The sequence below is a fragment of the Bradysia coprophila genome, unplaced genomic scaffold (assembly GCF_014529535.1).
Source record: "Bradysia coprophila strain Holo2 unplaced genomic scaffold, BU_Bcop_v1 contig_350, whole genome shotgun sequence".
NCBI classification, from domain to species: Eukaryota; Metazoa; Arthropoda; class Insecta; order Diptera; family Sciaridae; genus Bradysia; species Bradysia coprophila.
In genome coordinates this window covers 370,976-386,732 of record NW_023503608.1, presented here as the reverse complement: position 1 = coordinate 386,732, position 15,757 = coordinate 370,976, and the positions used below count along the sequence as shown (strand labels likewise).

General features: G+C 32.8%; 1 protein-coding gene across 5 annotated transcripts in view; it reads right to left on the bottom strand.

The window, feature by feature from the left end:
• The window catches only part of LOC119079921 (cyclin-dependent kinase 14), a 109,910-nt gene that overhangs the window by 53,102 nt on the left and 41,051 nt on the right, over positions 1–15,757 (bottom strand). The gene's annotated exons all lie outside the window — the stretch shown is intronic.

Below are 15,757 nucleotides of genomic sequence, written 5' to 3'. Positions count from 1 at the left end.
TAAAACGGAATACCATCTCTCTTTGTTAAATCCAGTGTTACCAAATAAAATCAAAATGAATGAAGATAGTAATCATTAGGTGATAGAACTTTATTAAAGATTTTAATTTTCCTCAAAGTTGGAGTTTAATTAAAATTCGAATTCAGATGCTTCAATAAATTGATAGATATTGCCCGTTTGTCATCTGTTATCGACATTGACGACTAAACTAAGAGATGAGAATCCACTTGTGTGGTCTTATATTGAAATATTTCTGCAAAAACCAAGGAAGTACAAGATTTTGAATCAAAAACACTTAGAAATAGTTTTAACTACTGAAGTAACAGATTTATACTGTGTTATGCTTCGCTGTGTTATTCAACCGTCCCACACATTCTATTGCTGTTTAAATATCGGACATTTTCACAATGTCGAGTCAAATTAATCACCGACTACGGTCGTTGCAGCCTAATTAATCATTGGACGCCAAATTATCATCAAATAATTTTTTATGATATCCAAAAATAGCAATCATTACTATATATCGAATGAAATTGTTAATAAAACCGAACAGTAGAAAAGGTCTAACATTATATTGTTAGACTCACGTAGGCTAGATTAGACTTTCGTTTTCAATCGTTATCGTTCCGTACTCTTGCTTAAGTATGTCATTAATTCCGTCATTATACGAATGTATCTCATGCATGTTGATGGTATACAATTTTTTTTCCGCTTCTTCCTGTTCTTTTACTTTACATAATGGTATACCTTCTCATCATACAGCAATTTCATTTCAAGACATTCACATGAAATGAAACGAGAATTTTTTTTTTACAATATACACTACCGAAACGACCTTGTTTAGGTCGTCGTATGCCCATCAGCATCAATAAAAGTTTGTTTTATGAATGTGAATCATTTCCATGATCATTCTACCATAAAAGTATACCATGATTGGTGTGGTTATAAAAGTGAAGTGATTTTGTTTTAGAAATGATTGTAATTAAAAAGTTAGGGCTAGGGCTGTCCACAGTGTGAGATCCGTCGAAGCTTTGTTTCTCAAGATTCAAATGTTACTCATACCCCCTAAGTACGTTCTGTGGTCAAAATAGGTATTGGAATGAGATGCAGAAACTTTAAAGAAGTAATGTCGGACAATCGCATTATGAAAACCACTATCCACACTATTCGAAGCAATAAAAAAGACCGACAAAATCCAATCTTGGTGGTGATTTAAATAAATACATTCCGTTCCACATTATGCAAATGGTTGGCTGTGAAATATGTATATAATGGGATATGTGTGAACAATCTTTTCACTATCTTGCAAGCACCACGAATCCCCTAAAGAAGATTATTGACTACGAAATTATTCTCTGAATACTCTCTCTGTGCAACACGAGCAACGAAGCCCTACAACCATGATCTTTATTATCTACGAAATATACGATTTGTGACTTCATCATCACAATTTTGTCTCGCCTATCTTATTACATTGCCTGTCGCATAGTCGCAATGCAATATAATTTTCTTCCATAAAGACGAGTTATTTGATCACGTATTTACATTAAAATTTTCTCATAGCTAAATGCAAATTATACGATTAGTTAGATTTTATAATGATGAGAAGTATACAACGTGTATATAATAAAAAGAGCTTTCATCTATGCGTAGTCAACTTCATTTCATTGTACAATGTACATACTTTCGATGACAATACATTTATAATTATCAAAAGTTAAGACAATGCAAATTAATTAATTTTCTTTAGCGTTAATTATGGCTTGTCTTCTAGGTTTAAAATTGATGAATAAGATTGATAATTTGATCATAGAAACGAGAGAGAAAACTTTTTTAATTTGCATTTTGGTGAGTCAAAATTTAACAAAGTCATTGCTAACATTCTGTAATTAAAAACAATAATTTTATTAACACAGTTCAGTGCTTTTCGTAAGCATCCGGTTCTGAGCTGATTCAATTTTATTCTATAACAACGCGAACTTAAGAGGGGCATAGTTTTACACTACAGAAATTGAAAAGAATCTCATATTCTTCGACGAGAAACATAAGATGGCTAACAAGATGAAAAGAAACCGGATGCAATTGTGCATCGAAAGTTAATCATATAATGTTGCTTTGATAAGATTTAGCTCGGAAAAAGTCCTTCACATCAGGATTGTTTTATGGTAATATTTTGCAAGCTCATTTCGAATTTTATTATGAATTGAGAGCAATTCAAAAATTTTGTGGCTCTTTTTCTTTTTATGGATGATGCGAATTGTTTGTAATATATATTCAGGACAACGTTGTCTTTGTGCCGTCTGTATCAAACATGTAAATCGAACATAATCCACAAACTGTATAAAGAGAACATAAACCGCACATTTCCAGATTTCTCTAATGTTATTTTTTGTGGCAAATAAACAGAATTGTCGGAAAACGAATTGAATATGCTGACAAAAAAAGTAAATTTATACAAAATGACTGAAGCTTTTGCATTATACTCGAATGGTAATCAATAGAAAGTAATATTTAAATTGAAGCAAAGTTTGCGGATTTTTTTTTGGCAATGATTTATTACACGTAGAAAGTGAAATATGATCGAAATGAGTTTGGAACATTGAAGTACTAGATGAATGTAGCTAAACATAAACAGTTTTGCATGATTTGTAAATACATTTAATGTCTCATTAGGTAGTTCTCCAAATTATAATTGTATATTGAAATTAAAAACGAATATTTCAATATTTTGCTTCCATTTCCACACTTTGTTCGAACAATAATAACCTTCTTGGGTAAAATTGACTCAGTTCCATGCTGGTTCTCAACAGTATTCCTATTCATCCTATCCAACCACATTTAACAATTCGACAAAGTTTAAAATAATTTTAATGTTATCCAACTTCAATATTATACATCATCGCATGACTAAATAAATATTGAAACAAAACATTACGACGGAATTTAGGCAAAGTTTATTCAACAATTTTGTGATAAGAAACGAATATAACTGGGTGTTTGTACATTTAAATACCGAAACACTCTGCGTTTTACTCTGTAATACTTCTTATTTCTTCCATGCCGAAAGAGCCAAAGATACACCTAACAATTTCCATATTAAATTTTAGTGCACATTAGAAAACTTCGTCTTGCTGGGTTTCAGTTTGTAATATGCATACACAAACACTTTGCAAACCATAAAATGGAATTGAAATACGACGAGAGGAAAATGTTTCACATTTTAATTCTCTATTATCCTGATTTAAATTGGAAAAACTGCGAATGAAAATAGCGTTAAGGGACTGGTGCAACAGAAACTGGAGCAACGCAACCATGCGAAATATTTTTAATTAAAATGAAATCGATAAACATTCTAATTATAACAAAATTTCCTAGAAAAATTGCATTTTAATGCGGATGGATTGGTTCTCAACTTGAATGCCTTCATAGGATATCTATAACTTAGCCAGTAGAGAAAGAAGGAGGGTTTTAGGAAATGTTGTAAACATTTAATTCCGTAAACCTGTTTACTAAGCAGGTATGACTCGTAAGAACTTAAGTTTCAAGTCACTTTTGGGTTCGTGTTTTGGATCACTAAGAGTCGTTAATTATGCAATAAATTAAAATATTAGTGAGTGCAACCACGAATCCCATGTTAGCATTGCATATTATATGTACACAACCAGTCGACAAATATCACTTTATTATCCGAAGCAAGTCCATCAAGTTTGAATTATTTTTTCAGCGCAAAATTTTTTTTCACACGAATGCATTTTCCACATTCAGTAAACAATATAAATTTGCATTTACGCTGATGCGATGTGACTATGAATAATAATAAAGAAAAGAAAAACAAAATTAAAAAATTTGCATATGACACAGTACACACAGTGAAATCTTTATTTTTATTTATTTTTTGAAAAAAAAAAATGAATGTGCAATTGCAATGTTCATGCATACACACATTGTCTCGGGGAAAGGAGAAGAAGCCCTGACAAATTATATATTAAGATTGAATATTTTATTGTTTCGAAAATGTTAGTTTTTCATGATGTTTCTTTTCTTTTACCATGAAACAATCACTCAGAAATTTCCAATTATAAAATGCAAATCGCGTTCAAAACTAATATAGAAAGCATTTTTGCCAATGAAGCAACGCACAGTAAAATTATGAACTAAAATAAATCTAAACTTTATCTATTAAAACGATTTCCCAGAGTACTTTTTGAGACGACAAGTTAAGCAGCAGTCTGGCTATATTTACAGTGTCTCTGAAATAATGCGACTTGACTTATTGTGTTTCTGTCAGAAAAATACAATTTATGTGGCAAAAGCATTGTAAAGGCGTAAAATGTTAGGATAATGCAATGGGCCGCGTTGTGAAGAAGAATGGTACAAAAGCGACTAGAAAGATATTATATATCTCGTTGTTGCCACACTGCTGGAAACAGCTAAAAAAAATCAAAATTTACACTTTTCAATTTTTGAAAGAACTTTAGCCAAACATATAAAACCAAACCGAATAATATTTTGTTATTATTCCTATCGAAGCATCTGCTATTACAAAAATAAGCGATGAGTTTATTGTTGGTGGTCTAATACATAGCGAAATGCATAATAAAAATACTGAAGTAATAGATTTTGTATTTTACATTTGGTAAACTTTACATGCACTAGTGAAGTACAAGATTTAACGACTTTACAATGCACATCTGGTGTCTAAAATAATATTTTTCGTACCAAGACAGGAAATGACGATTTTTTCAGTACCAGTCCTAAGTAGGAAAATTAGGACGTGTGCTGAAAAAATCCATTTCCCGTCGAGGTACGAACAACGTTTTGTGCACCGGACAACTGAAATAGACAAAATACTGTTAGCAGAGCAGGAATTGACTGCGACTAACGGATATCAACTAATATCCGGACTACAAATAAAATTCCGTGTTTCCCTTTCGGGTGTTTATTTGTAAGTGACTTGAGACAACTCTTTTCTTAACTAAGCTTACTCGATCTTACAATTCATTCGGCTCACTACATTCAATCACAGAACACAACACAGTTATTATCAAGTGAACTCCAACACTTCCCCTCAATTGATAATAACTTTGTACTATGTTTGACCAAAAATGGTCCTAGTTCGTCTTCCCCTCAATCGATTCAACCTGACCAAACCATATCTTGATACGTCTTCCCCTCAAATTAGCATTCAATTTGTACCAAGATACTGTTGCAATCGACCAACATATTGATCATCGACCATTGTACCGCATCGACCATTGTATCGCATCGATCATTTCGCCATATTCGTTGAACCGCTGAGCTATGGACCATGACTTGACCGTCATGTCCGTTCTTCCACCACTGTTGCCTCGAAATGATATTTTTGTTGATTGGACCATCGACCACATTGCCAATTGACTTAACCGTCATGTCCGATTCTCCACCACATTGTATGGCTTCCCAAAGAAAATCAGCCAGTGCTCAAATATTTTGCCTATTGCCTCTAGCCTCTTGCTCAATTCTTTTGCACGATGATTTTGCACCAGTATGACATCTCGCAGAATATCCGCCATTGCTCAAATGTTTTGCCTCTCGCGAAACCTCTTGCTTTTCTCTAGCCTCTTGCCTCGCCTCTTGCTCAATTCTATTGCACAATTCTGTCCACTGGATTAATTTGTTTCCAAAAACTATTTCTACACAAAGCCAATTCCAAACTTTTCAGCTCTTCAGCAAATACCGGAACTTCGATCAATTTCCGCAAATGATATTGACTAGCCTGGGCCCATAACCTGTTAGCAGAGCAGGAATTGACTGCGACTAACGGATATCAACTAATATCCGGACTACAAATAAAATTCCGTGTTTCCCTTTCGGGTGTTTATTTGTAAGTGACTTGAGACAACTCTTTTCTTAACTAAGCTTACTCGATCTTACAATTCATTCGGCTCACTACGTTCAATCACAGAACACAACACAGTTATTATCAAGTGAACTCCAACAAATACTTCCGTTTACTTTACTATGATTCCGTTATTATCATCCCTTGACTTGAAAGCATACACGCTTCACATTTACCATATTAAATTTGTTCAATCAAACAGACATGGAAAAATTCATTCAAAACCGTTCTCACACGATAAATCGTAAAGAAATGAAATTGAAACCTGACATTTCATAAGAAAAATCATGGCAAAATATGTCGTATTTCAGTTGTGCTGTGCACAAAAGCATTCATCACTGAGATGTACAGAACAAAGCCTAAGAAAATTTTACTTTTCGTCATTGGGAACTGAGTTGAGAAAATATAATTTCTTACTTTGAAAATCATGATGAATTTAAGGTCTGATTAATTGCTATTGGGAGTTTCAAGCTAAGAAAAATTACTTATCATTCCACTCTTCCAATTTCATATTTTGCCTTGTTCTTTGTTTCAATTCTCATTCACTGGTTGGGTATTGGTAAACCAGTCGTATTTAAAGAAACATCTCTGAATATTTTTTATCACGGAACTCATGTCTGAATCTAGTTTCACAGTCAGTTCGAAATGAGGACGACATTAGAATAATAAAAAAGTGCACAAAGAAAACAAAGACTTCGTTGGATTTACGTTCTTTTTTCCATTCGATTTTAATTTCAATGTTTCAAAAGATATTTTCGTGATCGGAATCAAAATCAACAGTTAATTTTGACCGAGAACAAGTTTGTGTTTTTGTCAGTGCCTTCAAGATTTCTTATTCACTATACTCATCTTCAATTACCAATTCGAACTTCGAACACTTTAAGATTCAACACATTTTTCACTCAGAGAAAAAAAAACCTCAATTACACCATCGCTAGACTTTAGACAAATAATTACAGGCTACGTGTTTTTGTAGTCGCTACAGATGATGCATCATGTACCATAATAACATCAATAAATAAAATCGAATCATCTTATGACATACAAATTTGTATGTTATTGCCTTGAGCGGTGTTCTCGTGATTAGTTTTCATTAAAGAAACAACCTTACTTCATATCAATTATTATTATTATTAAAAGTTATGCGATTAGTGCTTCTGATTTGCAATCGCAGTTAATGTTGTTTCGCTACCGTATGTAGATTATTTACAGCAGAGAACGTAGTCAAATAAGGGGTTATTGGCAAATAAAGGATTATTAATCATGCAGTTTTCAGAAAGATATACGAGGGGAGTTTAAAACATCTTCATTAAATCAGGAAAAATATGGTAAACAGCAGGAAACGTTATGGAGTAGTGCGGTTAATTGTTTGTATAACTTGTTTGCAAATTGTTTAAGCACGTTTCTCTCGTGACTTATACTAAAATCGTTAAAATTTTCAAAATTATGTCGCTCAAAAAGCTTTTTTGTTTAACTTGGCGACAATATTTTCTCTAAATCCTACACAGTCCTTGATAAGCATATTAACATTATTCATGAATCCTTTTTATTTGGCTTTAAATGCTTGTAACGCCATAAAACGTATGCACCCATCCCCACAATTTCGGAGACTGAATAATGGCAAATGAAAAAAAGGGAATTGCATTCGATAATCTAACATTTTCGAATTTAAAATAGGATATCTTCTAATGGATAACCGACATTAATTACATTTCACAAACCGTACCATTGTGCAGGGAATTGTTTACATAAGCGATTAACTTCCTCCTCTACGTAAATATAAATTATGCACTGCGTGTATATTAAACACACAAATGCGAACTCTAAATACTGACAAAATCTACACTTTGGTGTGGCTCTCAATCCATGTACTGGTTTTTGAGTATATAAGGGTTCGAGACTGATATTGCAATTGCTGCCGGCAATGTGAACCTCGACGAACATTCTGATTGAAAATGCTTTATTGACGAATTAATTTTTTTTGTTGCTGCATAATGCTTTACGCCCCCTCGATTTGATAGTTTTGTTTACAAATCATTTTATCATTTAATGGATAATTTTGAATGGAAACCTTTTGTCGAAATATTGGCGTGTTTTGCATAAATGAATATGCAGCCGGCACATGAATAGGAATTCTTCCCTTTGTTCCTGTTCCAAAGGTAAGGAAAGACATCTTGTTGTAAATGCTAAAGGTTAGGAGCAGAGACTATTTTCGGGAAAATGTTTTCTATATTGAATGTTCCCACACTTTCCTAAATTTTCGTACATTTTTCCAAATTTTCTCATTTTTGTTTTTAGAAAATTATGGTAAATTCTAGGAAAATGTAGAAAAATTCAGAAAATGTAGGAAAATGCAAGAAAACATGGAAAAGTTCAAGAATTTATCGGAAAATATTTTAACAAAAATACTCCCTGGTTAGTAGTGCTCAATAATTTAGATTACAGCCTCACCCTGCAGAAATTTTTATTTAAAGTTTTTAGAGATTAGATGTACTAATTCAGTGATTTTTAACACAGATTTTTACCCTTTGTATCCTTATTTTCCTGTTCATGTTACAATGTGCGATTGTTGTTAAAATCCTATTTGATCAAGAATTTTGTACCAAACACATTCCTTTTTCAGTAAACATATTACTCGTGTAACAAATAAGTATAAGCCTGACATAATCACTTCAATATACGATTGAAAGGGTCACATTTTCACTAAGGACGGAAAACTTTTTTCTTAGAAACATACTGCTAGCAAAGGCAATACGTTAATCGCTAAAGCATTCCATTCAAACTTTATTTCTTGTGCGTGTTGAACTATAACGCCCACAAAGCGAAGGTCTAGTCTACGTGTTAACAAACGCCTTTTGGAAACTTAGATTAGATTAGATTAAATATCTGGTAGAGTAAACATGATGTAGAGACATGTACTGAACCTTTATAATTCGAAACTTTTCACATGGAAATGATTTGACGTATGCACAGATAATGTGAGATGTGCTCTAGCAATTTTTGACAGTACAATCAAAAAATATTTTCTACTTCATTTAACACATACGATCCTGAATTTGAATTTAAAGAGGCAACATCTGTCCGATCCCATGAAAGTATGTTACATACATACACTCAAGGAACTAACTAATAATGTACAATGGCAACGACTCAACATAAATTATTCAAAGAAACCATTTGTTCGGCCTCAAACAGACATACTGAAACTGACAGACTCAAACTAACCAAATGGTACATACACTTTGTGTATACCCCGTACCGTATTTTATATCTGCAAAATCATAATAGGAAAGGATTTGTTGCTGGTTTATTTATTTTTTTGCTTTTTTTTATTTTTAGAAAAACTCGTCACGTTTTATTTGGGGTCACTATAATGTACAATAAAATCCATTGATGTTCTTGGGTATCCCTCGAAAAGTTGAGAGAGAGAGAGAAAATCTTTAAAGCCGTATAAACGTTACACGTGTAAATTCAATAATGAAACAAATCAAATTCTAAAGAAATTCTTTTCTTTTTATCACATACACACCATATAACATATCCATTGACGAAAAACTTGACGACTAATTCCTTTGAACGGATCAAAGTCATATAAAAAGAAAAGAAAGACATGAAAACTGAGTTTGTGGCAGTCATTTTGTTTGGATTTGCTATTGAAAACAAATTTGGTGTGTGTGAGGAGATAATCAAAACTAATATATAAAGTCGTTAAAGTCAGAAGCGTGTTATTAGTTCCATCACACACTCGGTTGTTTATTTTGAGGAAAATCTTTCTTCTCGTCACTAATCCGTCTGATGGGTTAAATTGGAATTTCATGCATTTCATACGTATACATTCGACAACATGCCTCTCTCCTATCTATACACATATAATATCACTCGATCGCAATTTTCTTATGCCTCCAAACATTCAACCATAAAATAAATTATGCGTTCATGTTCCATGTACATTTACATTAAATGGTAATATTTACAAGAACATAAAGTATATTGAAATCAATGATGCTTGAAAAAGAGGGGGCTTCAAAATTTGAATTTCCTGCCTTAAATTGAAAATTGCGATGAATAATTAAACATTCCATCCACCTTTTAGGATGCCAAAAAGTATGGGTACACTTCGATAGTACCCAATGATTATTTCTGTCAAATTTTCGATAAACTTTACCTATCCTAAACACCTACCCAAATACTACTTCTTAATTCCCCCTAAATCTTTATTTTAATATTATTCACGTTGCTATGACCGAGTATTAAAATGCCCTTTATTGGGTTATGGATTTTAATTAATGTCTGTGAAATTAATTTCTGATTTCAAGGTTCCATGTTGAGGCATTCAATGAAATTCCATATCTAAAATTCCAGCAAATATGTTGACTTGAAATATTTCGAATGAATTAGTTGTACATAGTATATACACAGACAGTTGTTCATAACAAAATAATACAACAGGTAGGTAGGGTATGTAGTAAAATTTTCATGATTTTAGCATTAAACTAAGTACACTCGAAACATTGTTGAAAATTCACCTAATCTAATAGCTGGAACAAATATGTTACAATTGAGATTATTACTGAAATACCGTCATTAACCCTTCAACTGATTTTGTATATTATACTCCATTCTATGTTCTTTGTGTAATTATAATCATAAAAAGTACATTTCTCACACAGATATCGGCGGTTACTTTCAGTTTTAATGTCAGTTTTCATCCAGCTTTGGATACGCTCTGAGCTGCTAGCAGAGAAATGGCTACGATAAAAATATACAGACAACAATGTGGATGTAATTACAGTGGTCCCACGACATGGAATGCTTTGTTTGTAAGTGTTCGGTTCTTCATAACCAATTGTTTTGGATATTTGATGCGTGGTTTGTCGCTAAAAGCTCGATTAATAAAGGACTTCAACTGATGAAGCGTTGAATCAATAATGCCATTAATACCACCAAAATAAAAGTTTTCAACTGAAACGATGGATCAATGCTTACTTCATTTGCTTGCGTTTTCCCTGTAAATTCAGTTTCTTGAGTTCATTTGAGACATTACTTCGGCTAAGTACATTATTTACTCCGTGTAAAAGTTTTGGACGTTTTTTTAACTGTAGAGAGAGAGTAACTGAAGAGCGGGAGCCCTGTTATTAGCTGGATGAAAATAGGTATAATGAACTTGAGTCTACATATTCCTAAACCACCCTTAGTTCTGCGACAACCGGATCAACAAACTCAAAAGAAAATTAATTATATTAAACTGAAACTGAATCAAATGATAATAAATTAGTGAATCATATCATCTGCACGTCTTCAGTACATTTAATGCCCTCCTCACCGTTGCTTCCTTAGAAACAAGCTCTATGAAAGCATGAGACAAAAAGCGGGAGAACTGATTTTATAATGAAAATGATGTATTGCATCCAGAACTGACATTAATAAACCCCTCAGAAAGCAAATTAACCGTGACTCGGTTCTAACTACTGCAAGACGCAGAGAGTTTAGTGAAGTACAAGTTCAATGATTTCAAAAACCTTTTTGAATAGACGATAATAATATTAAATTGAATAACAACAACTTGTAAGGTTTCTGACATTTATTATCGCTTAAGAATAAGTAGTAGTATTATATAGTTGCATGGCGTTGAGCTGTGTGTATATATACTCGTTGCAGTAGCATTCATTTTAATTGCAACTCATAAATTCAATTGAATTTACAAACAAACATTTTAATAGTGAAGCTGTTTGTGGTTGTTTGCATTTTCTCTTAGTAAAAACATACAATTGTGTAAATTGTTTTCATCGAGAAAGGTGTAACTGTTTGAACAAAGTGTTTGCTAGCGAAATTCATTCCACAAACAATAACGTTACATACTTGGTATTATTTGTTTTGTTGCATTTAAATACAATATGTGTAAATAGTAGAAATTGCCACTAGTGTAGTATTAAGTGTCCGTCCGATGAATTTATTTTTCCTCATGTCAATGTCAATGTATCGCCAAGTTAAACATACGCTCAATAACATTTAGTCTGGCTTATTGTATTTAAAGATGTACAATGAAATAATGAAACAAGAGGAATAAAAATAAAAATCTGAAATACTCTAGTCTCGGTTAACACCACATTTCGTTTAATTAGGTGCGAAGTTAGTAAGGTTTTCTTTTTATAATTTTATTGCTACCGATGAAAAGCCTTTAATTAATGTGAGTTTTATCAACGTATACACATTCTCGAAAGTTTTCATTTCAAGTGGAAAGCGTTATTGCATCTATCGGCTAATTAAGACGTTACACCTACCCAAATCCCATCGATGTTTTCTTAAGTAACACGATGATTGGAAAATTGTTTTTACGATGCGCTATCTTCAATAATTACCGGGTTTATTGTTCGTAGATGGATGATTTATTTCCCATCTTTCTATTGACTACCATTACCATCTATGACTTGGATAAATATTTCAGAAGAAGTGATAATATTCGAATCTACAAATATTTATGACAAAAGGAATAAAATTTTATTATTTTCAGTTATATATTATAAGAACACGTTCCGGTAACATTTGATAAAACTGCTCGGTACTTAAGTCACCAATTACCTTCGCTTGAATATTAAATTTTTTTGCTTACGGTTGTAAAAAGATTGAAATGAATTTTTCGTATAAAATGGAATCAACATTCAGATTTGCATCATTTCTTTGCATTAAAGCATTTTGTATCTCAAAGTGCATTTACTGTCATAAAAAGAATAAAATGAAGTTGTGATCAAAGGGAAAAATGAATAAACGGGATGAGGACTGAAAACGTTGAACAGGGAAGTCAGAAGGACAACATAGGCAAATAAACACGCTTCATATGACAAAAGTTAGTTAAATTATTACGTTCAATATGATTGTCTGGACTATGCTGTAAACGAGAAAAACGATCTAGGTAAATCATGAATGTTGAGATAAAAGTAAGACGAAGCTTTCCTTTAAAAGCGTTCAGACAAGTTTTTTTTGTTTCCGTGGAATTCACTACCGTAAAACATTTAGACGTTCACCGTAAACATTCAGGCGCACAAATTCCTTTACAGTCTGAAATCCATAATTATTTCCAGCCAGTCGAAAATGAACAATGTTCGAATGTTATCTCATCATTATTACTCATTCCACATGATGAAAACAAGTAGTTACATTTTACAGATCAAAAACAATTAAATATTTTTGACCGAGTCATCGAGTTTCAATCGAAAATGGGTGTAACAGACATCGATTGATACATGTTGTAGACTTTGACGAAAATCTCTGGAATTTGTTTTCTTTTACATTACAATCAATATAGAAGTATTTGCTAGTGACAAATTAAGCCAGTGAATTTCGTAGACCTTAAAAATGGAATGCGTTGTCTGTAACATGAATAAATGATCCAAAATCTCTGGCTAAGATCTGTGTCTTCTAACGTCGACAGAGAATCTAATTTAAAACGATGTCATTAAAATCCGATCTACATTGTTGATGTTACACAACCAATTTCTTAGAATTCGCGCCGGAAGAATTTACATTGAAACATCGAGAGTGCAAATATTTGTCAAGGGAACGTAGAGCTCGAGCATTTTAAACTGAGAGATTTTACCCCACGAAAATATTTTACATGACATGCCTAAACACGCAACCCATTCAAAATGACAAAAAATCAATTTCATTCAATTTTGTTATCTAAGCAAACATTTGCACCTTCGAAAACCCAAAAGACTGGCTGAAGTCTCGAATGTACGATTTATCGAGCGGAGTATAAAATGCGTATACGGGAAAACATACAAAAGAAAATCAAAACGCCGAAATATTACGTTTAGGAAAATTGTATAAATATTCAGGAAATGTGCAATTGATTTTCTGTAATCGACTGCTCTATTGCCTGTCTATACGACGTATAAATATGGTTTCCTCTTTGAGGTTTCTGTGTGTTAAGTGAAAAACCTCTGTTTTTAACTGTTGTTTTATGCACCGATTTATTTTTGTATTACACAGCGTACGTACACGTAACGTTTATTTACCCATGGAAAATAAAATAGCGAAAGTAAATGGCAAAATTATACATATCTGCTGAGTATTCAACCCGAAAAGATTTAAAATAATAAAAATCTTTTACGAACAATTTTTCTTTAAGATTGTGCCACAGTCTCATCCTTAAACCTCAATATCTCGACACAATAAACACCCATCGCACATAACAGTACATACATTACGCGATCACTCTCTTTTTTTGTGCCGCACACATTCATCGTTGGAATAGAATAGGTTTTTGTCATTATTTTTAAAATATTCGCACACTTTCCATTTAAAGTGACAATGAAACTCCAAGCTCAACTTGGGGTGTCAAAACAACAACAACAAAAAAAACGAAGAGCTTTCCATTTCTATTATATTAGTTGTCTTCTTCATCATGTATAAAAGGAGAAAATATTTTTCCGCCACCCCCCAGACATTATGTTTTGTGTATAGGGTTTCTTTTTAGAAAATTTGAATTGCTAACGTAACGAACGTTGATTTTCGGGTTGGTGGTGTTACACTCTGTTTTATTGATCATTCCAGTGCTAATACAAAATGATTGTAATTTTCCGTCTTCGCTGCCTATAATAATGTGTTTCGTTTTTCATATTTATTGAGAGAGAAATGTTTATTGTGAAAATTTTGGTAATTAGTATGTAATTAATCGGCGTGGTTGTTGTTGTTGTTGTGTTGGCGAAATACAGTTGAGTGTTCAGGCTATTGTGTTTCTCACAATATATTAGATGTTTCGTAGGGAATTCGTTGGTGTTACGGCTGTTAGATAATTACAGTAGCTGTTTAAATTCATTAATTATTTTCGAAATTGTAATTAGCGGGATGGCATCATTAGGTGTAAAACCGTTCTGGGGGAATTTATGCACACAAAGGATTTGCATTCATTTCATATTTTTGAGAACATTGTTTACAAAAGCAGCAGTTAGATTACGCTACAATTAATTAGGAAAACAAATCAAAGTTCACGGAAAATTGAATAGCAGCATGTCGTTTTAATTTGTTTGATTTAGCAATTATAAATTGAGGACATCTCTTAGAAAGCATTATTACTGTTTTCAGGTATTCGATTCATGGTGCTTTCATCTCACACAGCATCCGTTATCGACAGAAACCACAGACGTACGCGATGACATTCGATTAAACATAGTCTTTATAGTCAAAAGTGCGTTTAACCGAATGAAGTACAAGATTTCAAACTTTCTAAATGGTTAAATAAATAATGATTGACTCTAGATAGTTGTTTAGCCAACCGAATGGTACCCCAACGTCGAGCTTAAATTTAACTGTAGACAGAATATGCCGGATTTTAAACTGATGATCGTAGTCTCAGTAGACAGACCTGGTAAACGTTGGACCTGTACAGTCTTCTTTGATTTTAGAGATGATAGTTTTCAAGTTCTAGTTCGATTACACGTTTGAATTGAAGGAAAGCACAACCTTTGTAGTTCGGTGAAGAAAACTTAAAGATTGAAAAACCAAAACGAAAATCGGTTCAGCATCGAAGACTTTGATTCTGCCGCGATTAATGGATTTTTTACAGGCGAAGACACCATGCCTTGTGACGAAAATTCCTCACGGCTAAGACGACATACACCTACTATTCTCTTCTATTTAAGAATATGTCAAGAGCAACGGTCGTAGAATGTTCGGTGTATTAAAAAATAATTAAAATTTACGAATTTTGGTCGTAAATACATTTTTGAGAAGAATGTTTGCTTAATATTTCCACTTTGTCATTTTATTTCATAATTAAACAAACGATAACGAGACCGCCTTTAAACTTATATGGGCATATGAAGGCAATCTTATTTTTTTTGCGGATATATTCACGAAATATTCATAACGCATTTTAAT